Here is a 24,161-nt window from a genome sequence, read left to right on the forward strand (position 1 = left end):
GATGAAATTTTGATATTAGCAGTTTTAATTATACTGATCCATGAAAGTCAGGGTAGCAGTAACTACATTTGTGAGAAACTCTGCACTGTTTGAACTTTCCTGCCAAACTGCATTTCATAATCTGTGTATTATCTTTGCATTTTAGCATTCATGAGAAAGTTTACTGTGAAAAGCAACCCACAGAAACTGAGGGTGCCTTACCCAAAATCAAAAAGGAAGTGCTTCAAATAAATAACATATGGATCAACAAAGGATTTATCGCATTTTATTTTCACACTATAGTACCTCATGAAGCACTATTAGTGTCATCAAGCAGACTGAAAGTGTGCACTGTTATAACTAGAAAGGGGGCACCTAAACCGTGATGTTGTTTATAACAGTCAGTTTAGGTAATAATTACTCTTTGGCTTTGTCATCTCTGTCATTTCTGTCATTGAACATGTTATGATGACTAAATCTATAGAAATTATGGTTATGATAGACCAGAAAAATCATTGTATATATCTCATCCTACTTTGTACAGAACTTTAATATCAAATGAAAATAAATCCCAGAAACTTAACCCATGTACCCTATTATTTACTTTTCCCAATAAAACATCACTCTTGTTTTGTTTTGCTGAGATTAAGGTAAGAGCCATACATTGCAACACACAAAGACATAATTAGAGAGATGTAATTTGCCAGCTGCCCTAATCCATCATAGGGGTATGCACTGTCAGCCTGGGCTACATCAGGGGCCACAGCATTCACCCTCATCTCTCCCTTTCTGCTCATTGGTTAGCACTTACTACACCAGAGCCGGTTTTGGTTTATATAAATAACTTAACAGTGGACAGTTTCCTGTACTGTGTGGGATAACTAATTATGTTCCATGTGGGATGTGGCTTTCCAAGATTCTGATGCATTTGGATGATTGTACTTAACAAGGAGTGGCTATCAACTACAAGGTGTTTAAAATGTTTTACGATAGGATTTTTTTTTTCACAGGTGGTACATATAAGGTTGTTTGAGCTAACGTATGCGCCATTGTGTGTGCATTAGGCTACTTTATAAGAATTTAGTAGCTGTACTCTGACAACGGATAGGGCAGAATGTTAACATACAATAAAGTTTACTTAAATGCAGTGCTAGTGTAGGACCGGTGTCACACCACCTACTGCGCCACTGGACCAGTTCTAGGCTCTAATGAGTCGGGAGCAAAAATAATTACACCAGAGAGCGCTGCTTTAAATACAAAAGGCTGGCAATTTACTGAATGCAAAAACACATATGAAATACAGTACACAATTATACCCTGCAGGATCTTAATGTTGAGTTAGTGAAATGAATGAAAAGGTATTTCACTCTTATGTTTTAGACATTGAATTATTGTTGTATAAGCATTTTTAATTAACTTTTTGATGAACTAACTTATTAACTATCGTAAACTTATTTATGCAGCTTTTAACCGTTTATGTCATATTTTAACGTGGGTTACACTAGGGTACATCTTAAGTCTCTTATCTGTCCCCACCATTTTGCAGTCTTCCTAAGGCCAGGTTCAGGCCGGCCTCCGAAGCGCCCCCCGGAGAACTCCCGGCTGCTTGGCCGCCATCCAGGCCGCCCCACTGAGAATGGCCGCTCATCGGGTCCTCGCTCAAGTCGTCCCCTGGAGGACCACTGCCCATCCAGCACCCCTCTGGTTGTCCCCCTGGAGTTGGATGTGTGTGTTTTCTCCTGTGAGTGATTGGATGCTGTGTCCCTGATTGATTGTTTCCTCCCTTCCACCTGTGTCCAATAACCTGCACTTTCTTCCTCTTGCTATCCTGGTATCTACTTTTAATCTCTTCTGGTTTCCTAACTCATATGGCAAGATGCCTAGAGTGAGACACTTACATAAAGAGAAGTGTGGCTTTGCTTTGCACATTTCAGAAGTTATTACAGGGCAGCACAACTGGTCCCAACTGAGTACTGTTCTCTTGGATGAGATTGGATATGAATATGAAATGGGAGCAACACTCAGAAAGCACATCACTCTAAGCCCGCCACTTTCTGACGTCAAATCCTCATTTGGTGTACTATGGTTTAGGTATACATTATAGGCTTGGAAGTTTAGAATGTTAATAAACGTTCTTGTTTCTTGTTCTTCTGAGTTTGTATCTTTACGGTTGAAATGCACTTACTGTAAGTCGCTTTGGATAAAAGCGTCAGCCAAATGACATGTAATGTAATTATCTCTATCTATGGCAAAAATAGCTGCTGTTTGCGATTTTCTGAATGATAAATGAGAGTGGTTTTAGTAGATGGGCAGAGAAGGGTTTTACCACAATAAGTCAAACATTTGAAGGAACAACTTTGGTCTTTTTTCACAGCTTCAAGCAAAGTATAGCATTAACTACACATCTAGTTTGAAATTTCCATCTTCAGCACTATTTGACCACACGCAAAGATTGGACAAAATCAAATTTGACAAAATCAACGAAACACAAGATGCACCCACACCTCTATTGTGCTTCTCCGTTCAAACAGTCGGCCAGAGTGGATCCTGGTCCCCTATAACCTCCTTTTTCGCAAACTGTTTGCTTATAAAAGAGGAACATTCAACCAACCCTTCCACTGGAACTGCGGCAGACTCAACAACATCAAAGAAGAGAAGAGCAAATTCACACGTCAAAGTTGACAGCCACATGTCGACTGACCAAGCCCCTTGATAACATACAGATGTTCCAGCCGTGACAGAGGAAGAGTAGTAAGTGTAGACACATGGATACAATGAAGAATCGTATTTTCCTACAAATACTGAGCTAGTATCCCACGTCATTTCCGGATTAGAAAAAAGGCAGAAAATGAGGTTCTTGATTGACTCCAGTGCAACTAATTCCTAACCTAGTGTCCGAACATTTTTCAGATATAAAACAAAGTGGTATATCTACAAATTCGCAGGGAATATCTGGATTGGAGAGGAGAGTGAAAGAATATTCCATTGAAATGTGCTTATTCCGACTACAACGGTGCAAAGAATTTGTATCATAATGTAATCATGGGAAAAACCTTTTTAGAAGATGGGCATTTTTGTTGTGTTTCTGTTTTGCTTCAAATAAAGCAGGGATTAATCTTTGATGTAAGCAACTCCACTTCACACATCTCATTGGCAAAATGCAACCATAGACGATAGAATGATTTGGGTCCATTTGTGAAGGTTAAAACTTTGACGGACTGGGGGCCAACCACAGACCCACTTATGCTCTCCTCATCAACATGTGTTTAACGTTTCACTTTGACACTGTCACATTAAGATCAGTTAGTCTGTTTGATAATTTCATCCCTCAAAAACAATGCCATGATCTTATAGTCAACCACATCCAGAACTGACCCTTGGTGCTGGTAAAATTTCCTATTTTGCCTGATGATTTGTACGATACCTGTGCGTTGGTCCAGCTAATTTTATTTCTCCTATATACTACCAGTAAAGTCTACAGAGTAAAGTCCCAAACAGGACCGGAGATAAAGAGCAGTCTTTGCTGAGGACAACTCCGACCTAGAAATGAGTCTAACCTATTGCAGCGAATACAAACACTGCTCCTACTCAAGTTATACTGACACTGAATGGTAACTGGTCCGGCACCCCCCACAAAAACCCCAGAGGGACCCGGTCAAAAGCCTTCTCCCTGTCCACAAAGCACAAAATCCCAAGGACCCCCTCTGTAGCCTTGCCAAGGTGAAGTGCTCTACTGTTCCACGGCCAGGACGGTATCCGAGTCGGAGCCTCCTTTCATCACCGAAGCATAAGTTTTCCCTGGGTAGTTGAATTGTCACTTCATAATGAAAATTACATTGAAAACTTCATAGTGAAGTTAAGCTAATGGAAGTAACTCAGTATTTACTATGAACCAATGAACAGCTCATTATTCATTTTTGGAAACATGACAAATTTAATATTATATCATCATATATGCTAAATTCATTTCATAAGAATTATTTTCCCTTTAAAACATCCTTCTATAGCAAACTTAATGATTCTAAGATAATGAAAGTATTCTTTTTATCTGTTCAATATTTAAAATTTTAATATTTGATGAAATATTCTAAAATTATAGGTAGTTTTGGTGAAACAAACAGTTAGATCTGATAATGGTTAAAGATAAAAAGTTGTAAGACAATTCCTTTCCTGGAAAACTTGTATGTGGATACCAGGGGTGAAAGGGGTTTTTATTTCTTGGTGGTACTATGATACAGGTTTAATGCGCGCGCGCGGAACTTTCACTTAGCCTAATTATTTATTATTTATTTATTTGTTTATTTACTGTATTATAGTCTACTTATAAAGCATTCACTAGGACTTCTTATCACTCTAGTATCACTCTTTAACCCACCTCTATCTGTTTTTGATTATGAATAAATTGCAAAGACTTAATTTCAACATTTATTTTTTAGCTGAATAGTTAGAACAGAACAGTGGAACAGAAAAGGTAAAACACTTAAAATAAATTCTAAAGAGGCTTGAAGTAGCTGTCCTCATCTGCTTGACGAGCCATTTGTAAAGTATTGTATTTTGCCAGCAGCACAGATTATGAGAGGGGCTCCCTTGAGGGGGATTCTGATAACAGTGTCATTGCACTTTACTGCATTGACTACCAAAGGGGCGCTCACAGAGTTTGTCGTTGCATTTTATTCTTAACCAGTCGTTGTCTTGGGGCACCAAGCCAGCTTTGGTTTGCTTGTTTTGCTTACCTTGTCGCGACGGGCCTGTGCGTGTGTCGAAATTTCTTACCGGTACGGCGTACCGGCCAGTACCGGCTTACTTTCACCCCTGGTGGATACCGAATTCCATCGAAATCGATCCAAGAATTGTCATATAGTAACATATGAATCTGAAAAAAAATTAGAAAATATGTTATGATAAATAAGGACTAACGAAAGTTAATAGGAATCTTCATCTAAAGTCCTTCAGGAATCTGCATCCAATATCATGGCAATCCATACCTTCGTTGCTGAGATAACAAGGTCTGGGCAGCTAATGTCAAAAAGCTCTCTACAGTGCAGACTAGGCTCGTATATTGTTTATTCACTAATCATTGCATTATCTGAAACAACAGTGCGGATTAATTAATTACTTATTGCGAGCTTCTTTGGATAAGAGAGTAAGCTAAATTAAATGTTGTTTTGCTTGTGTATTGCCATTACACAAAAATCAATTTATTGGTTCTCAGAAAATTAAACCAGCCCCACAGAACAGCTTCACCATGATGGATTCTATCACCAATAAACATAACTCGTTGAGTTTGAGGGCCAGCTCCCATGAATTGATGACATGGAAGAAGCAAATGATCCAGAAGCAATGACAAGTCTTGAAAATGCCTCTTCTACACCTTGTGAACGTGAACACGGTAATCAGAAAGGGCTTTCTTCCTCCAACTAAAATTGAATTTCTATTTCTTTCTTCAAGTTTGTCTCTGTCAACTGTTGATACCGATAATATAATACATACATCTATTGTTGGAAACCTTCATAAAAAGATAGATCATGCACTATTTTCGTAATTGACATTTCATGTTAATTTCACCGTACAACTTTTTCTGGAAGCATTAATATTTTCCTGTTCTTGTGGCTATATATAGGTGAGAGAACAGGGGACATCAAAGAGGGAATGAATGTGGTTTTGTATCTGGATGTTTTCTTAACCCTTTCCCTCTGCAGCTTGTTTACTGTTTTAAAAGGTCCTCTGGGAGAGAACACAGAGATAGCTTTTTGTTTAACTTAAAATTGCATTTTCTTACCAGTGTAGCAATTTTAAATGAACAAACTTTGATAACGTTACATTTAACGTTATGTTTATCAATTATTTAAGGCCTAAATGTCGTATGGATTCATCCAGGCCCCAAACACCCCCGACCCACACCTTGTGCCAAACAAAGGATCGGTTCCTGTGGGAACTCTTTAGGTGCAAGGAAGCTGAATCAACATTGAGGGTTTGAGCAACACTGTCATGGTCATCCTCCGCTCATCCACCACTCAGAGGGTTGGCGGTTCAATCCCAGGCCTGGCTAACCTGCATGTTGATATGTCCTTGGGCAAGACACTTAACCCAACATTCCTCCTGTAGATGCGACTACAGTGTGTGAATGTTAGTGGATGTTATGGCAGGGGCCACTGTGTATCGTAGCTCGTGTCAGTGTTTGAATGATGTCATGTAGTGTTAAAGACTAGAAAAACGCTATACAAGTACAGACTATTTACTCCTGTCAATTTGCTCCTCTGCCTCACAACAGAGGCAGTGGAACCTCTAAGTAAACGAGATGACTTTCAGCTTCCAGGAGGAAGTGTCACAATGCCCCACAGAGGGACAGGGAGGGAGGAGGGGGGTTAGACTTGAGTTTGTGTGTACAGTCTGATAACCATGACCATGATCAATTGTCATTCAACAAAGGCAAAGCTTGTCTATAAGTGTTAAGTTGGACGAAAATGGTTTCAGGAACAAAGCCACTGCAACCTGATATATCAATGCCAGGGAATTCTTACCGCTTTCGCTGCTCTTCCTATAGTGACTCAAAAAAAGTGGCATGTCAACAGACCCCGAGACATCTAAGCATGTGATGCATGTTATTTTCTATGCATGTTATTTGTGAGCAACACAACAAAATTTGGATTCCATCTGATACTAAAAAGGCAAGGATACATTTTTGTAGTTTTCCTGTTCCTGAATCACATGCAGGGTGTCAAGCAAGTAATAATGACATTTTAATAAAACAATTTTCTATCGCAAATAATCAATCAATCAACCACTAGCACAAACAACCCTCAAAACGTAATTCTCAAGTTAAGTAAATAATATGCTGACAGCCAGACAGGGGTTATTTTTTAGAGTTACAAATAAGGTAAAAGAGTTCCTGTGGATATTAGTGAAGACTTACAATTCACCAAAAACTATCCAAAGAATCACTTCTGTAGCAAGAGCATAAGCAAATAGGTTTCCCTTCTTTGACCACATTCAAAGTGCAGACTTAAGAAAAAACATTCCCCAGGTGGAGAAATGTTTTATGTGTAACTCTAAGTTCACCATCAGATCTTGAACCAGAGCATCACAGGCAGTAGGACCCCTCTGGAGGTTTGGCTGGAGCACATGGGGCCAGAGTGCCCCAGAAGATTCAGCTGTCCAACTGCTGGAAACAGCCTGACACAAAGGCATGTGACCCCACCGGTGCAGAAACAGCTTACTGATGCAACTGAAGAAAACAAAGGCCTTCTAAATACAAATAAACCTCAGTAACATCTGCCGAAAGAAAGAAGGGATTCATAGTGAATTTAACTGCTTCGGCCAGAGCCGCTGTGACCAAGTGGGTAACATGTGACCAGCGAGTAAATAAAGCAAACGGCATGTGGCGGGAATGTAGCATGGGGTTTGGACCCCTCAGGCAGACGGATGCTCTGCCCTCCACGGTAGAGGTCTGGCCTGTCAGAGGACTGGACATCCACAGCTGTGTTTGTTCCTGCAGGCCACACGGAGAAGCTTCAATAACCAAAAACTTCCCTCAACAACTGTGCTTGATCAGGCACGCAAACACACACGCTGCTAAAATTGAGACATGAACATCTATTTGGATGATTCAGCAAGTCTATTAAAGGCTAAAATTGTGCACTATGTTGGAACTATTGGCCTTATTAGTAGCAAGTGTGTACGTATCAAAATCACCTAGCTGCAGGGAAGATCAAGATTGTATGTGTGTATCAAGTGGAAGGAAAGCTAAAAACCTAAAATAATGTGTTCTAACCATACTGTGATAATAGTGTTGCTACATGTGTAATCATTTTACAATAAAATTATTGAAAAAAACACCAACCTGTATGTATGTTGCATCATGACCTGGATACGTAAAGGTGTTTGAATCTTGTTTTTTTAATTATAATGCTGCTCCTACTCTTCCATTGATTGTTTTCGATGCATCTGTGTAAATTATTGTGTGGCCTGAATAGTTACTCCTGATGTATTTGTTTACTTGGTAACTAGCTACATTCATCCATCTTGCCTGCAGAAAGCGAAGGTCAACTTCTGCCTCCTCAACGTACTGCCGGAAGGTTTTGTGGGACTGAGTGAAGAATGATCTTGCTGGGTTCCCTTCACTGCTTCTCCTATGAGCCACACTGAGATTATTTTTCCCTCACCCATGTTTGTAACAGATGATTTGTTGGGATAGATGGTTTATGACCTAAATCTTGCCCTGTAATTTATTGACAACTGTTCTCCTTAGGTGACACCAGCTATACTCCTGGTGTTCTCTAGGTGTGTGTGTGTGTGTGTGGTTTGGGCTGGGTTGCAATCAGCTGGCATCTGGGCTCCAGTAGTCTCGCCGCCAGATCGTTTCGCCACCAGAGCGCTAGATGTACTCCCGGCTCCTTTAAGTACAAAGATCAGATCAGTGAAACCTTTTCCTAACACTGTACCTAACTAGTGTGTCTTTTCCCTTTTTCCAACCGAGTGGATGTACCGGCAACATCGCCGCCCGACCAGCACCTCACCACTACGGATTGAACTTAATATCTCCCTACAAAGAATAAACATTATTTTTTCCACCGATCATGCCGTCTCGTTGTCAGCATCTGAACTTGATCTTGTTCCCTTTGGCCTGCTGGAAAGAACTTTATCTCCGTTCTGGCAGCTCCCTCTAGATGGTCAAAAACTGTGCACAGTCTTTTTCGGTTCACCCCTGCGTCTGAACAAAGTCTCTCATTTGCTCAATCCATTCATCCAATGTTAAATAATAGTAGTGTCCAATTTACCAGAGGACAGCGGCGTTTTCCGGTCCTGTTGCACATAAATAACAGCTTCAGTATGTCTACTGCCTTCTCCACCTGTAGCTCCAGATGAGGTGGAAGGCCGCGCCGAATCAGTGGTTGACGCCGCTATTTTCAAATTCACCGATTCCTTTTGAAGATCCTTTATTCTCTGTAACATGGCTTGTCTGTCGGGCTCTGCCCGAGCTCCGCCGCTAGAAGCCGCCTCCATTTATCCGTTGTCTAAAAGGATATTCGTTGACCGCGCCCGCTGTCCTTATAACACCCCCCCCCCCTCAGAAAAAAATCACTTTCCCACGTTTCTTAGTGCCAAAAGCAACGGCAGATGTTAATTTATGAATGTAAGAAACTTTGGCAAATAAAGTTTAACAATATTTATTAAATACAAGTCTAATCCGGCCGAACATAAACTCACATTACAAGCTCTGAGCGACACCTGAATGATCCATGCACCACACGGCGGCCAAACCCGCTTAAATCACACAGCACTGCACACCTGTGTACACGGCAAAACCAACCATTCCTTTAGTTCACACAAGATCAGTTTGTCTACCCAGAGCACTGCAGAAAGTATAGAGAAATGTAGGGAAAGTAACCACATGACAAACATACAAAAAATTAAAGAAGTTATTCCGCTCTTACAACTGTAGCATACAGGGAACAAAATACAACGGACCAGGAATGGAATCACTACAGAAAACAAAATCAAAACTAATAAAGGACAGCTGGTAGCGGGATGATGACTACAACACAAGAATACAAATTTACAAGCAGCAAAGAATTTTAATTCATATGTAAAAGCACATCATACATGTTGTGTCAAACTCCCACACCCAGTCATTCATTCATTCCCTGCTTGGATCAGCGTCTCTCATCCCGATCCTGCCATGCAAAGTACTTTAAAATATGCAATCGGTATATATGAAAAATCAACATAGAAACATATTCACCCGATCAAAAAGAAATGGGGATTTCCCCACACTGCTGTGGGTCCAGCAACACTCTGGCCACCATGTACATAACCTCACCCATTGTGTTTCATTGTTTCTAATTATGGTTCATACTCTCCGTACGCTTGCATTAATATTTCCAGCTCAATAGGGGTGACGTATGCCGACCGATTGTTTATGGTCGTTGCCATGGTAAATCATTGTATCATGGCTCCATTCTCGCTGCCTTCAGTGCACGTGGTCAACTCCGAGTCAACCTACTCCGAGTTGATTGAACAAACTCTAAACAGCTGTTCTGAAACCCAAAACTCAAGAGTTTCCCATCTCAGGGTAAATCAACTCAGAGTTTAGGGTTTGACAGAGAGTTTGTTGAACCTTGAAACGGACCCCTGTCCTAGCCAATCTAACTATTGGGAGTTTTAATGATTGATTTTCATTTCAACAGCTGAGGGCAGCCTTTACCATCGTTTGCAGGCTGTGAGACCGAAAAGTCAGTACCGAGACTCATTTATGATTTGAGCTGGATTTGCACAATCCTGTTTCTGGTTGACAAAAAACAGCATAAATCGTTCCCAAATACACAAAAAGTCCAAAAAGTTATACAGTTTATGATTGTGTTTTCTCATTATATATATTTATGACACCACAGCATTCACAGCAAGCTAGACATGTCCAACCTCCCCTTCTCCTCCACCTCCAAGCAGTGCTCTACTTAATTTGTTTTCTTGTGGCACTCCAAAGAGTGTCTCACTAATTATCCCTATTACTTGCCCCATTTATTCCAACCAAGACTGATGGTGAATTCATGAGAATTCCCATTTTTCAGTGCTTTACTTGAACATTTTACACTGAATGTGGACAGTCTATTTCTGCACAAAAGTAGCAGCAAGGAAACCTTATCTGCTGAATTTTAGTGTTGCTTACCGTAATGAAGTGTTTCACTGAAGTTTCTCCAAAATAATATCTAAAACATTATTAGTAACAAATAAAATGCATGTTAGTTTTATTCACATTTAGTCATTTAGACTAAAACTTCTTAGTTTTAATCCAGTTTTTGTCTACAAAATTTGATTGCATTTTTGTCTAGTTTTAGTCACATTTAATAGCCATATGAAACTCCTTTTCATCCCTTCTCAGGCCCAGGGTAGTCTAGCTTGCAGTACTAACGTTGTCCATTAGATATCACTCCTAAGATAGGTCTATAGCAGAGGTCTGTGAGGGGCCGTTTAGGACTTAACTACTGAGACACTCTCATACACACTATTGAGACACTCTCACACACACTACTGAGACACTCTCATACACACTACTGAGACACTCTCACACACACTACTGAGACACTCTCATACGCACTATTGAGACACTCATGCCATCTCACTAGAGTGCGTGAGAGCATCTCACTATAGAACGTGAGAGCATCTCAGTATACAGTGTGAGAGAATCTCAGTATACAGTGTGAGAGAATCTCAGTTACACCGGAAGGCATCTCAGTTACACCGGTGAGATGGCATGAGTGTCTCAATTGGCTTGAGTCAGAGATGGGGACTCGAGTTGGAGACTCGGACTCGAGTGCGACTCGAGTCGCACACACGGTGACTTCCGACTCGACTTCAGACTCGTCCTCGAAAGACTTCAGACTCGACTCGGACTCGAGCTTTGGGACTCGTGAACAATGTTTAATTTTAGGAAAAATCTGATGAGCTCGCTATATCGCTCCCTCCGTTACCTGCCTACGTAACGCGTACATTGACACATATTGCTGGCTGCGCACGCGCGGCCACACACGAGAAAGATGTCGAATGCCGCTGCTGGGTGGCGCTGACGGGAAGGCGGTGGTGCCGCTGGTGCCGCTGGCGGTCCGACCGACGGTTCGCTGACGTCGGGACGTATGCGTTCCAGCGGCGGACCGTTTACTCTGCGATCTCCTTTAACTGTCTCTGTTCTGCTCACTGAAGCAAAACAATACGTGGATAAAAAATATCAGAGCCAAGAGCAGCGTGTGTAGTCAACTACTGCTGCTAACACATCCCGTCAGACCAGGATTATTTATTTATATCCGTTCATGAACTTTTCTCCTCGTTACCCTGGTAACCGCTGTCATTACAGACGGTTGCGTCGATTCTTACTGTTAAAATCGACGTACTTCCGGTTTAGCGGCTACGCTTCGTATTTTCATTTTATGGGAAAAACCACAAAAAAAAAACATTAAGTAAAGAGTAAAGGAGGAGTAAAAAGTTGTTGGTATGTTTTTTTTACGGTAAAAGGGACGTTGATAAGAGATGGGGACTCGAGTTGGAGACTCGGACTCGAGTGCGACTCGAGTCGAACACACGGTGACTTCAGACTCGACTTCAGACTCGACTTCAGACTCGTCCTCGAAAGACTTCAGACTCGACTCGGACTCGAGCTTTGGGACTCGTGAGCATCTCTGGCTTGAGTGTCTCAATAGTGTGTATGAGAGTGTCTCAGTAGTGTGTGTGAGAGTGTCTCAGTAGTGTGTGTGAGAGTGTCTCAATAGTGTGTGTGTGTGAGTGTCTCAGTAGTGTGTCCCAACAGAAACTTCATGACCCTTTATTGTTCCACTGTGAAATTGCTTGTCCGATGCAATACATTATCTTTTGGGCTGGATCATGAATCAGCCATTCTCAACTGGACCCCCACTTTTTATTGAACTGTCTTTTCTTTCTCTTTCTGTCCTCTTTATTTTTTGGCTGCATGACCATTTTTTTTTCTCCTGTGTCTGTCCTCCAGGTTTTCCTCCATTTGCTCTGTGCCGCCACATACTTCACCTGCACTGAGCAGTGTCCACCTGTCACAAGTGCTCACACGTTCTTTGTTGCTTAGTAACGAATGTACAGTGGCCAAGACGGTTTAACACCGTCTTCTCAAGATGTGGTGTGCAGAGGTGGAAAGTAACGAATTACTCGAATTTACTCGCGTTACTGTAATTGAGTAGTATTTTTGTCTACTTCTACTTTTTAAAGTATTTTTTTTAATCTGTAATTTTAGTTTTACTAAGTACTTTTTGTTTGAAGTATTGTACTTCGCTACATTTTAAATCATATCTGTTACTGAGTAAAAAAAAATGCAAAGAAAAAAAAATGCAAAGGAAAAAAAAATCTTTACTGCACTGATTGAGTGATGAGCAGGAGAACGAACGCGCTAATTAAGAATGATGGAGACGTGCAAAACAGACGCAAACTCAGCTGAAATCTAATGAATATGAAATTAAATGAAATACGAAGCGTAGCCGCTAAACTGGAAGTACGTAGATTTTCACAGTAAGAATCGACGCAACCGTCTGTAATGACAGCGGTTACCAAGGTAACAAGAGGAGAAAAGTTCATTAACGGATATAAATAAATAATCCTGGTCTGACGGGATGTGTTAGCAGCAGCAGGTCACTACACTCGCTGCTTTTGGCTCTGATATTTATTGTCCACGTATTGTTTTGCTTCAGTGAGCAGAGCAGACACAATTTAAGGAGATCGTCTCCGGTTACGAATGTAACCATCGATCCCTAAAGGAAACGAGTGATACCTTGATCACGTTGGATGCCGGGGAACTCGATCCCAGCTCGAGTTCCCTGAGAGGGAACGCAGAGTAAACGGTCCGCCACTGGAGTGCATACGTTCCGACGTCAGCGAACAGTCGGTCGGACCGGCAGCGCCACCCCCCCGTTTGTAAAGGTCTTCCTTCAATTAAAAACAACTAGATTCAGATTCATTTTCCCTTATCTTTTTTTAACCCACACTAAAATCCCGCACCCCACTCAGCTGTTAAAAAAGTAACTCAGTAACTTTTACTCTGAGTAGATTTTTAATGAGCTACTTTTTACTTGAGTACATTTTTGACTGGTAACTTTACTTGTACTTCAGTAAAATTTTCCTTAAGTAACAGTACTTTTACTGAGTACAAAAGTAAGTTTTTACTTGCCGCTTACTTGCTAGTTTAGGCCAGGTGGTGATGGCTTCCACTTTCCGGATTTGGGGTCTTACACTTCCTCTTCCAATGGTGTAGCCGATATATTTCTCATCTTCTAGGTCAAAATTGCACTCTTGATTGTTGGCAGTCGGGCCAGCTCTCCGTAAGCTTCCCAGGACTGCTCTCCAGTGGCTTACATGTGAGGTCCAGTCAGGACTGTGTATGATCACATCATCCAGGTAGGCCACTGCATACTCGCGATGAGGTCGGAGCATCTGGTCTCCTGCGAGCCTCCTGCGAGATCGAAGGTGCACAAACAAGATTTTGTCCGTTTGAGAGTGGTCATCTACCATCTTTCTAGCTCGTTTCAGGGTTCTGGAGGTGCAGAAATTGGATTCAATATTGGCAGTGTCGAAAAACATAGGTTGTTCGGGTTGAATTTCTTCAGCTGCCTCAGGAAGAACAACCTCTGCTGAGCCTTCTTGGTGATAGAGGTAATGTTGAGCTCCCACTGGAGTTCCTTGGTAATTACGGAGCCAAGGAAATGGAAGAAATCCACAGCGGTGACGGGGGAGTCACACAGGGTGATGGGGAAAGGTGGGACTGTGTTCTTCCTGAAATCCAGTACCATCTCCAATGTCTTTAGAGCGTTGAGCTCCAGGTTGTTTTGGCTGCACCACGTCGTCAGATTCCCACCTGTAGGCCAAGCTATCACCATCTGAGATCAGTCCAATGAAGGTAGTGTCATCCACAAACTTCAGGAGCTTGTGGCTTGAGGTGCAGCTGTTGGTGTACAGAGCAGAGGGGAAAGAATGCAGCCTTGGGGGGAACCGGTGCTGACGGACCAAGAGGCTGACACATGTTTCCTCAGCCACATGTGCTGCTTCCTGTCAGACAGGAAGTCTGTGCTCCACTTGTCGCCATGTGCAGCTGGGAGAGCTTGTCCGGCAGCAGAGATGGGGCAATTGTGTTGAATGCAGAGCTGAAGTCCACAAACAGGATCCTGGGGAGTCCAGATGCTGGAGGATGAAGTGGAGGGCCATGTTGACAGCATCATCTACAGACCTGCAGGCAGTCCACGAGGGGGTCGGTAAGGGTTTTCAGTTAGGACAGAACTAGCCGTTCAAAAGACTTCATGACTACATAGGTCAGGGTGACAGGCCCCTAATGGGCTGGGGGAGGGGGGGTCCCTGTTCCAGAGTTCTTCTTGACAAGGTTGAGGTCCAGTGTGTTTCTCTGTTTAGGCTTCAGCTGATCCATACTCCGAGTGAGGTGGTGCTGAATTTAAGCTTTTACTGCTCATGGTCATCACTTTGCTAGACCAGAATGGGGAGAATTCTTTGTGTAACACTAGCAATCCTTTAGAAACTGTTATATAACAATAATTCATATCCAATACAATACAAGTGTAGGTTCATAAACAAATTTTATATAATATATTATTATATATATGGCTTTTCAACTAACAGTCCTGTCCCCTCTCCATACCAGGATGGTTTAACCCAACCTGGTTTACGTCACCTGTTACACCTGTAACCGTCTATCCCCCTGGATTCTTACCGGAACACGGTACGTCACTCCCGAGCCGGGGGAGGGTGATGGAACGCCGGCAACCCGAATCGCCTACCCCACCTCCATCGGGCAATCTCTCTGGAGGTGTCCGGGCTTCCTGCACCTGCAACACTCATTCCCTGGCGCTTGAGAACCCCCCTGTGGGTTGGGAAGGGCAGCAGTGCTCACTGCGGTCGGTGGGTGGTTGGCCATGTGGAACGGTGCCTGTCGTGGGGCCAGTACGGGTCGCTCCGCTGGCTGCTGCTGCCTCCACGTGGTGTGGCTACTGGTTGGGCCAAGGACGGCGTACCCACCTGGTCCCCTTGCCTACTGGCATGCACCTTCAGGTGGTTCTCCGCCTGTGTGATCACCCACCAGACTCACCGGCTGGACCTCACCCAACCCCCTCTTCCTCCCTGGCCCCCCGACATCCTCCCGGTTCTGGTCCTGAGTAGTAGTAGCCAGGTGTCCCTCTCCACCACAATGGAAACTCCTCTTATCATCCGACATTGCACCTTTACACCGCTCGCCGCCACTTCGCGCACCTTCTCCGCGCTGTCCACAAAGATGACCAACCCATAGTACATCTGTGCAGCGTTGCAAGCTGACCCACCATGCTGTCAACATGGCCCTCCACGGAACATGCGAAGCACGACGCGAGCTTCAAGCCGTGCTTGCCATGAGGTCCATCGATGCGTGCAAGTTCATTAGCAACAACCATGGTTTAAAGTTTACTAAGGTTTACTACGGCAAAACTGTGAGAGTTGGCAACTCTCTTTTGCCGTAGTAAACATAGTGGCCGTTTCTCAATACCTAAGACGGCGAGAACGGACTCGCGTTCCCGCGAGAATAGACTCGGGAGACAGACTCGGGAGTCCTGACTCGCAGGTTCGGGAGAACGGAGAACGGTCATTTCCGCAGTTGGAACAGCAGCTGACTTGATGACGTCACCACGTCAGCTGGTCTTGCTAATACGTTTTTATTTTAGTTTTTGACTTAAACATTTTACTACTCAGTCAGAAAATTACATTACGTTACTTAAAAAAAGTAGTATTTATAAACTTCGACATAAAGTTGTGTTTATTTTCCTCTGTCGTTGTTGCCTGTTGCTGAGGTGAAATGCATTCTGGGATATATGTCTCTCACAAGAACAGACGAGCCTGCTCCGATGCATGCCCGGTAAAATGGGCGGGGCGAGCCACATCCGGGTATTATGACCGTTCTCGGCCAGATGCGGACTTGGAATTGGAACAGTACTCGGGCTGCGACTGATGACGTTTCACGAGTCCACGAGAACAAAAGTCCACACAAGGACGCATATTGAGAAACGGCCAGTGTTTTCACACACTCACACAAAAAAAAATCAGATTTTGTGCCGTGATGCATTAGTTTCTTTTTAACCTCCACGCCGGTAGATGGCACTAAAAAGTGCATCCGTAACCCTATTCACTTCATAGACATCCTCTTTATCCTGAACAGTCCTCTTATTACAGAAATAAAATGTATACAAATCATGTATGTCTGTAGGATTTGTATTTGTTTAAACCTCTTTATACAATGACGTTAACCAAATACAGTAAGAAACAGAAAATGTAATTGTCACAAAAAATTCAATCTACGATGCTTTTGTTCATTTGGTATTCTTCATACCTGTAACAGAAGAAAAGGAAACATGTCAGAAAATCCCTTATAACCACATGTTTTATTTGAAACTACTCTTTACTCATATCAATGTTGTGTTAATATTCATTGTCTATTGTATACTAAGGTATACGATAATACATTTCCGTTTATGCAATATTAAGAATATTTTCACTGCTTCAAAAGCCCTTCCCTCAAGAAACCGAAGTCATATGCTTTAAAGCAAAGTGGGTACGGGGAACCCTGGGTGATGGTGCGCTGCCTCACAGACCTAGACTACGTAGGGAAGGGAAGAGTAATGTTGGATCGACAGTGACTGTGTTATAGTACTTTAAAACGGACGTTGACATAATGTTGGCGAGGATTTCCATCGGAGTCTGAATCCGGGTTCAAAAATCCCGATTTTTGTAAGCATGAACGAGCTGTCTCGTTGATACGGCAAAATGCTAGTGAGTTACAGTACATTTGATAAGGTGCTCAGCATTCGTTCAAAACTTAACTTTCTTTGTGCAACTTCAGGTGTCGAACAAAGTTGGAGGTTGTGGCAGCTCCGTCTGTAATCTTTGACCCGCATGTTTTGCAAATAGCAACTCGTTTTTGGCGAGTACCTCATAATTTTTATAGCCAAACGATCTTCGGTATCTTTTTTCCAACTGGCGCGTTGTTGCGCTTCATTGGTTGTCTTGCAATGTGCCTGTTTAGATGCTGTCGAATCAGAACCAGGTGGGACTGCAGTGATTGGATGTCGTGCAGGCAGCGCTCTCTGCATACAGGTGGCGCACATTTTTTTGACAGATGCAGATAAACAGAGCGGCGCGGCCGTGTGAAAATGTTTTCCCCCAGTTTTCATGGGAAGTAGCAAGTCTTCTCGAGTCAAAAGGGTCGAGTCCAAGTGAAGTCACGAGTCATCGATGTTAAAGTCCAAGTCGAGTTGCAAGTCTTTGTACGTTTTGTCGAGTCGAGTCTGAAGTCATCAAATTCATGACTCGAGTCTGACTCGAGTCCAAGTCACATGACTCGAGTCCACACCTCTGGGAGAAGCTCTGGACGAGAATCAATCTCCAATCTAAGCGGAGACTAGGTATGTTAATGCCATGTGGTTCAAATAAGAACTCACTTTCTTTAACTTTAAATCTTGAAGGTAATTATTTGTCTGTTTGCATGTGAACTTGATTTGATGTGGTGAATGTAAACTCAACTTTAAAAGACTACTGTTTAAGCACTTTTTAGTTTGATGGAACGTGAGGTGGGATGCTTTGAATAATGAAAAATATTTCTCCCTAACTAATTTTGTGTATTTTTTTTCTGCTCTTAAGAATACAATTATTAATAATATATGTTAGGTTTCAGTGAAGTGTTGAATACCATTGTAATCAAAATGTCAATCTACCTGCCTTGGTCAATTCACAAAATGTAACCAATGTTGTCTTTCTGCAGTAGGCCATCCCTACTTTGCGGGGCCCTACGACCTTGGGACCCACAAACCACCAAATTGCAGTGCACAACATGGGTACAATGCAAAATGTATTCCAATTTCCTAATATTAATGTGAATGCATGCACGGCAAATTTTTGTCATCCTCGACATACAGTATCTCACTCCAAGGTTTTTTCAAAAGTTTGCAGCTCTGGTTCTTGAAGAACTAGATTCACAATCCTTTGCAAATGTAAATGACCATTGCAAACACTCAAATCAAGACTACGTCAAACATATATGAACAGCCACCAAATCTTCAGCTCTTATGAGTGTGAAAGCTCCTTTTGAATGAAAACATGTTCAATTAGTTTATTATTTTAGAAAACGGAGAAGGCAGGTCTACATGGATCTATCTATATCTTTGCTGGCCCACCGTCTGCCGAACAGCCCTGAGCTGCACTTACCGTATTTTCGCGACTATAAGGCGCACTTAAAATCCTTTTTTTTCTAAAAAAACGACGCGTGCGCCTTGTAATCTAGTGCGCCGTATATATGGATGAATTCTGGTTTTGCTTACTGACCTCTAAGCGATTTTGTGTGGTACAAGACGCTCACGGCGCTAAGTCAAAATGTTTTAGTACGACTTTGGTAAACTACAAAGCCGCACCGCTTGCAGCATTACGGCTACCGTAGCCAGGAGCGTCGCGGAGTAATACATACTGTGCTTTACCATAATATTACAGTGTGTGTAGAAGGACCCCAAAATGGCACCTGTCAAAAGACTCGCCTACGACGCGGACTTCAAACTCTTCTTCTTGGTGCTTTCGTTTTATGAAAAGACGTAATCTCTCTATCCGCACACGAACTACCGTCTCGCAGCAACTGCCAAAAGATTACGAAGAAAAGTTGGTCATTTTACGCGCATACTGCAAAAACAAAATCACTGAAAAGAAGATCCGGCCAGAGCACATCACCAACATGGACGAGGTTCCCCTCAGCTTTGATATCCCTGTGAACCGCACTGTGGAGAAAACAGGGACCAGAACGGTGTCTATACGCACCACAGGGAACGAGAAGTCATTCTTCACTGTAGTTCTCAGTTGCCAGGCTGATGGCCAGAAACTTCCACCCATGGTCATTTTCAAGAGGAAGACTTTGCCAAAAGAAAGTTTTCCAGCCGGCGTCATTATCAAAGCGAACCCAAAGGGCTGGATGGACGAGGAAAAGATGAGTGAGTGGCTGAGAGAAATTTACGTCAGGAGACCGGATGGCTTCTTTCACAAATCCCCGTCCCTATTGATCTGCGACTCCATGCGCGCCCATCTCACCGATGCTGTCAAAAACCAAGTGAAGCAAACTAATTCGGAGCTTGCCATCATTCCAGGTGGATTAACTAAAGAACTCCAGCCGCTAGATATTAGTGTCAACAGGGCGTTCAAAGTTAAACTGCGAGCTGCGTGGGAGCAGTGGATGACAGAAGGCGAACACACATTCACCAAGACAGGGAGACAGCGCCGGGCAACTTACGCCACTATATGCCAATGGATTGTGGATGCCTGGGCTAAGGTATCAGTCTCAACTGTGGTCCGAGCTTTCACAAAGGCCGGAATCATCACTGAACTGCAAGCTAACAGCAACGACACTGACTCGGATGATGACGAGAGGGGTTCGGGCATGTTGGATGCCGTAATCGGCCAACTGTTAAACTCGGACACTGAAGATCAAGAATTTGAAGGATTTGTGGGCGAGGAATAAACTGAAAAGGGGAGTGTATTGTGTTGTATTTTACGTGTTACAACTGAACAAGGTTGGTAGTTATTGTTATACGCTCATTAACGTTTGAATAATGTTGAGTTATTGTGAACGCGTTTATTAAAGTTTGATTGACTGACTTATCTGACTGTTTTTTTCCGCTTAATGCGCCTTCTAGTCCGGTGCGCTTTATATATGAAAAAATATCGAAAATAGACCATTCATTGACAGTGCGCCTTGTAATCTAGTGCGCCTTGTAGTCGTGAAAATACGGTAAATATCTCCAAACACATCTTATAATGGCTGCGCTTAGCTCTCTGAAGTGGAGTCAGCCTGCTAGCTAAATGAAACAGCTAAGCTAAACTCAGTAAGTCGTTACATCAACCACCGCTGCAACCAATGTAACCGGTCGTCTTGTCGATCGGCTTGTAAATGATGAACTGATGACACATTAATAACTGCCTTCACCCCTCAATTGCCTCTACGGGAACGGTGAAGGGACATACTATCTCAAACACGAGACTGTCCGTTGAACTACGATAAAAAAAGTAGACAAATACATATATAAAGTGGCTAGTGAAAGAAATTGCTTTTCCCGCCACAGCCGAATTCTACTCGCATTTGGCGGGTGCGCAGGTACTAATGTCAAGCCCTGCTGACATTGTATGTGTACTGGGATTTTACTAAGTTATTCATTTCTCTTAAGGTGCATGAAATGGCATCTAATTAAAAAATATGTCAATCTAGTTTGTGGTACTTCTTCTCCAATGTTTTTCTTGCTAATTATAATAAAATACCACGAACAGCTGAAGGCTGCTAAATGGAAAACAATTTTCAGCCTCAGACATAAATATTTTCTTTTTGTCATTAACAATAGAAATTGCTGCTTGGCAGCCTCCATGACTGCAATCAACTCTTCTAATTGTCAGGCATTTTACTTCACAGTAAAAGCACTGAGGCAGGGCTGGATTCTCTTCACTAAACATGCCATTACTTAGCATAGTTTGTGCTGTGTAGACAGAGAACGCTTTTCCTAGTAGGAGCTACGTACACAGCTCTCGTCATTTCTGTAACATTAACAGGGTAACATCAAAGGGTGACACTTTGACTGATGCTCGTGATTTAGAAAGTTAAGCAGAAACATTTGTTGTCTACTCTGGGAATGGATGTTTAATGAAAAGTGATAGCTCTAATGACATAATTTTTCGTTCATCTAAGTAGTTCCCAAATGTATCATAATACTATAAAATATCAAGCATTGACTTAGGATTGAGGATTTTAAGATGATCTATTGGCAAAGAAAACAGCATTGTCTCTTCCTGTAGTGTGACCAGTATTAACATCAACCTTAACGTCAGAACAAGATTTTATCTGTTGCCATTATCATTGAAGTAAAACGGCTTTGATCCCTAAATGAGAGTCCTACTCAGGTACAGATTGGTCTCATCCCATATTATCAGCAATGCCTCTAAAAAAAATATTTTATTTACTATGTTATCCACGTTTATCATGAAAACAGAATTGGTTACATCATTCCTTTTAATTGTCTTTGCATTGTGAATCATGAGGAACTGCTTCAAAAGTATGTAGGCCTATTTTACCTCACCACACATTGCTTTTTTTTTCCTTGCATAAAATTAAACATACAATGTGGACACCCCTCTAATTGATAGGGTAATTATTTAGCATATATATTTAGCCACGCTACTTGCTCCATTACTTTGTTCCAGAACATTTTGAGAAATATGCCCCCTGATATATGCGTAGGCCTATATACGTGCTTACTTATATTTCGGATGCTGTAATATCAGCCCTTATACTGTCAGTATTTTTATATTTTTATCCACATTTTCTAAAGCATCTTTTTTACTTTCTACATTATACAGGTATCATTTTATATGACAAGTTCTACTGGAGAATGATGAATTTTATGTTTATACTGTGCTTAGTCATAATTGTTTTCTGCGAACAAAATGATTGATGACTAAGTAGCAGCTCTATCTGTGTTTGTACTTGGAAAGAGGGCAGCAGAAATTGGGATGCTTCTAAGTGAATAAATTGTTAAGAAAATAGTTCTTTGGAAAGTGTGAGCTCACATTTGCAACCAAACCGTTTTTAGGTAAGTTAATTTTTCTATTTTGATGGTCTGCCAAAGTTGAGCTCAAGAATGTTGATTTACAAATGGTTGACATTTCTTGGATGTATCAAATGAGAGCTGAATTAACAGTATGTGAAATTTTAAATAAATATCCCACATGTAGCCAATCATGCTTGTCAGCTTCCCTCAAAGCTGTAATGCTCCCCAGAGACTTATGTTTGTCTAAACCCAAAGCTTTGCAGCCTACAGTTGCCCCGGCCAAGAGGTCATAGTAAGACCATCAAATCCCTTCAGGGGATGGCAGTCAGTAAACACAACTGCTTTTTCCAGTCTCAGAATCAATTGAGGTCTACCATGAGAAATAATGCTTCTCTTTTAAGAAAACATTGTAGGTAGCAAAAACAATTAGTTATGCTGTTTAAGGAGATAAAGGGATCATTTGTTAAATTCTGACACAGTAAATGCATATATAGAAAGGTATTTACCGGTCTTTTTTTTCTTGACAGCATTGCAATTTTTCATTAATCTTCTGCAGTGCTCTTTCAAGTGTAAGAATTCAGTGGCCAATATGACCACTTGTGAATTTACTGTGGCATTCTGTTAAAATACTAAAATACCAATTGACTGACAAAAACTGTGGAATGAGACTTGAAACAGCACTACACCGGTTTGAATCGCACTTGAAGGTCCAAGAATACTTTGTGTCTGTAGCTAATAAAACTTCAGAGTGGATAAGTCATTGCTACTAATGTGAAAAAGTGTATCAAATCATTCCAGTTTTGAAATCCTGAAACAAAAAATTAAAAAATCATGAAAACGTAAAAAGTCCAGTGAAGACTTAAAAAAGCATTTCAATCCGGAGAGACTTGTTGAAGTTTGAACAGTGCTTTATTATAACATGCATTAATTTTGTTATTGCAATGTGTTTGGGGCTTGGACTCCATCCAGCCATAGGAAAGACCAGGGGCCGGGATGCTGAGCCGAGCTATATCCCCCCCTTCGGGAGTCCAGACACTGGTGATGGTGGTAGAGAATAAGTTGCTCCAATTTCCTGATGTGCCAGGTACTGCTGTAGATTGAAGGTGTCAGGGGTGGTGGCAGGTCGCCTTTGGTGCGCGCTGAAATGACAACTGACAGCAGAGAGAGAGAACAGTCTTTTAACGTTTGCCAGCCCTGATGCAATTGGTTTACGGTAACATCACCCACATCTGGTTGGCTGGTACTGGCCGTGTGCCCCCATGGAGAGAGGAAGCCTACCGAGAATGGCAACGCCTGTCCAGTCTTCCTGACTGAATTTACGCCTAAGCTTCATTTCAATCCGGAGAGACTTGTTGAAGTTTGAACAGTGCTTTATTATAACATGCATTAATTTTGTTATTGCAATGTGTTTGGGGCTTGGACTCCATCCAGCCGTAGGAAAGACCAAGGGCCGGGATGCTGAGCCGAGCTATATCCCCCAAAAACAGGTTTATTTTATGATGAATAAAATATTACTTACGGCCACTGAGGAGTCCTAGCCAGACTTTAAGTGGAGCTGGTGGGACAAGGGGTTAGCTTGGTAGGGGAACATATCATGGGGAGTCAAGAGCCGATAGCGGCCACAGTTAACAAGGAAAGGACAGGATGATCTCGTTGAAACACAGACAAGGACACAGGGGCAAGGGAAGCCGCAGGACGTAGCGAGGGCCTAGCTGGGCCACAGTAAGGCATGGTGGGATTTCAACAGATCCCGAAGTAAAAGAGAGGGTCTGCTAGACCAAAGGACGGTATAGGTTGGGGGCGAGATAGACCCACGCCAAGGGCAGGGTGTGGTCGTGTAAGCCCGCAGACAAGATAGATGTGGTCACGGTCGACCGCAGAACAGGACAGTCAGGGTCAAGGGAGACCGCAGAATAGACATAGTTGCGGAGGACCCCTCACAGAACAACTTGACCGGGTTCGCTCAGACCGGGAAACAGATGGTCACATGGTGTACCTGACTGATCCTGTGCGCCCGCTGAACAGCCCTGCGTCGCTTGACGGGTCCAGCTTGGACCGGGCCCTGCTCAGACAGGCAAC

The sequence above is a fragment of the Pungitius pungitius genome, chromosome 14 (assembly GCF_949316345.1).
Source record: "Pungitius pungitius chromosome 14, fPunPun2.1, whole genome shotgun sequence".
NCBI lineage: Eukaryota > Metazoa > Chordata > Actinopteri > Perciformes > Gasterosteidae > Pungitius > Pungitius pungitius.